The sequence below is a fragment of the Arachis hypogaea genome, chromosome 19 (assembly GCF_003086295.3).
Source record: "Arachis hypogaea cultivar Tifrunner chromosome 19, arahy.Tifrunner.gnm2.J5K5, whole genome shotgun sequence".
In the NCBI taxonomy this organism is placed as follows: Eukaryota; Viridiplantae; Streptophyta; class Magnoliopsida; order Fabales; family Fabaceae; genus Arachis; species Arachis hypogaea.
Window position 1 is genome coordinate 48,289,676 of NC_092054.1, and position 2,893 is coordinate 48,292,568.

A 2,893-nucleotide genomic window follows, 5' to 3' on the forward strand; every position below is an offset into this window, starting at 1 on the left:
TTCCACCGTTAGTTTGCACCATTGTCTCTCTCTCCTTGATTGTAGTTCTCTCTCTATCCTTAATTGTGATTATCTTGCCAACTTTGGTTGTAGTTACCCCCTTGAGTCGGACGGTTGAAGTAAGCATTGGTGGTCGCCAAGTTATTGTCCTCTTGGAGTTGTGGACATTCATCGATAGAGTGAGTAACAAGCACAAATTCCACATATTCTGAGGGACTATCTGTTGGCATTGTTGTTGTGGAGGAGGTGGAGGTTGTTGGTTGAGATGGATTTGCTTGAGAATGGTGGTCATCTCCCCTAAGGTCTTGGTGAGGGCAGACTCATTAGAGGAAACTACATTGATCGCCCTTGGATGATTATTTCTTTGCCTTGCATGTTGGGTAGATTCGGCTAGATCGACAATAAGTTGCCAAGCTTCTTCCACCGTTTTGTACTTCGTTAAAGAACCACTATTTGAAGCATCCAAAAAGATCTTGTTTTGAGACTTCATGTCTTGGCAAAAGTAACTAATCAACACCAAATCGTCAATCATGTGATGAGGATATGAATCAAGGAACTTCCTAAAACGCTCCCAATACTCATAGAGAGTTTCTAGGTCACCTTGAATGATACATGAGATCTCTTTTCTCAACCTATCCGTCACCTCCGATGGAAATAACTTATCTAGAAATTCCCTTCTAAACAAATCCCAATTAGTGAAAACCTCCTCAGATTGGGTATAGAACCATTCTTTAGCTCTTCCCTCAAGAGAGAATGGGAAGGTATATAACCAAATGGCAACTTCATCCGCACCATACCGCCTAGTAGTTGAACAAGCCGTTTGAAAGTCTCTAAGGTGCTTGATGGGATCTTGAGCGAATAGACCATGGAACTTAGGAAGTAGATTAATCAACCCGGTCTTTAGCTCAAAATCGGCATTTAAATCCGGATAATGCGCTTGAAATTATTGGAGAGTGAAATCCAGAGCTCCCGCCTCCTTGAGAGTGATTCTTCTAGGAGCGGTCATAGTGTCAGTACCTAAATCAATGGAAGAGTTATCAATAGTATCAATGGAAGAGTAGATAGTTCCTTCCTCAAATGACGCTTCGAATTCAACATTGGATAAGGTTGGTGAATTGGCGGAAACTCTTTCACCACCTCCAAAGGCTAACCGACGCCAAGCTTGCCTAATGTGAGATAAAGTCCTTTCAATTTCGAGATCAAATGAAGTTAAGCTCGGATCCGACAATGAACGCGTCATTCAATGATAGAAACATAGAGCTCATGATAACAAAATATACTAAGCAAAGTAACTACTAAATGCTACTAAAAATGAATCCTAACTATAACCAAACTAGCAAATAATCAAGGGACGTGCAAATATTCACATATGAACATATTTACACCAACCAATAACATGGCACACATATGCAACTCCTCGGCAACAGCACCAAAACTTGACGCGAGGATAAGCGTCGGTTAGGAATTACCAAAGAGATTTTCCAATTCAAAGTCGCGAAGTATAGTCCCAATCAACGAGATATCCTCTAGTCAAAGTTAGAAAGTGTGTCACAACAATAAGATCAATAACCGAGAGTGGAATCTCAGGTCGTGAAATAAAAACTAAAAAATTTTAAGAGATATCTAAGTTAATATATATTATACGTAAACCTCATATGCAGTATGCACTTCCGATAGGCTGATTGTCCGCTCCTCTAAGATTAACTGCTGCTCCACCACAAGATTCATTACCTTAGATTGTGAAACAGTTAGAGTTCCATCAGTGCCAAAATACTTGGTGAACATTCTTAAGAATTTAATTAGGCAGGAGAAAAAAGTATTTGCCATTCTGCCTTTTATGTTCTTCAAAAATTTATTTTATGCCAAGAAATGGTGCAACTAAGAAGCCGAGTAAGAGTACAAAATATAGTTATCACCGGGGTTGGAAAGCCATTGTGAATTTTGATGTTCCAACATATTTGCTACAATATACCTCAATTTATAGTAATTTGGTAAGAGTCGTACAAAATATTTCATATAATACCAGTATTGAAGTATATATAGAAGTTATTGAACACCTTTAATACTATTCTCTTGTTCACAATTGGTCCTGGACAATCATAATGAAAACTTATCTTTTGAGCACTATATTTTACTTAACCTAAAACTTTAGCATGACTAATTGGAGCATAAAAACCCCTTGTAATTCTAGTACTTTATTTTTTAGTGAAATCTAAATTGGTATAAAAAGAAGAGTGAATTTACACAACTTACAGTAGCTCGAGTAATGTCTGGAAGACAGTAATCAGCATGAGGTGTTAGGACACAACCCTTTTTAACTATGAACTGCACCAAGCAAAGCAACAAATAATTTGAAGTGTAGCAAATCACTATAAAAGGAGAATCATATAATCCTTCTAAAATATTGAGACTTAACGGAATTTCCCACACTTCTAGTATACAACCTAGGTGAAGAAAATTAGCAAAAAAAAATTGTTTGTACTGATGGATCTTGTAGGGAGATGATTTTGCATAAATTATGCATTGAGTTGACTGATATTCATCAATCTTCAATATTTAAGGTTATCTATGCTAAAAAGATTATCTTCTTCCTTTCAAAGTTTTTTCATATATCTATAATGGCGTACGATGTTTGTTGCATTGGTTTCAGACAGATAACCATCTTTGTCAAGCATGATTGCATCATCTGCTTTTGCATTATTGCCTTCAATCTGCAATGGACAAAAACAACATAATAAGGAGTACTATTCAGAATGGCAGCATATCATCATAACAAAGTTTTAATAACTATGGTCTCCGGCATGGTTGCATTAATCAATTATCATATACAACAGTTCCTCTTGTAGTAAAATGTAATCAATTATCGTAAACACTCCCAAATTGAGAATGTATC

General features: G+C 36.8%; 1 non-coding gene across 1 annotated transcript; it reads left to right on the plus strand.

Annotated features, from left to right (window-relative positions):
• The first annotated feature begins 530 nt into the window (after nucleotides 1–530).
• LOC112780186 (small nucleolar RNA R71) lies at nucleotides 531–634 on the plus strand. The gene has a single exon (XR_003191039.1). It is a non-coding gene; the product is annotated as a small nucleolar RNA R71 (small nucleolar RNA).
• Nucleotides 635–2,893: the final 2,259 nt, after the last annotated feature.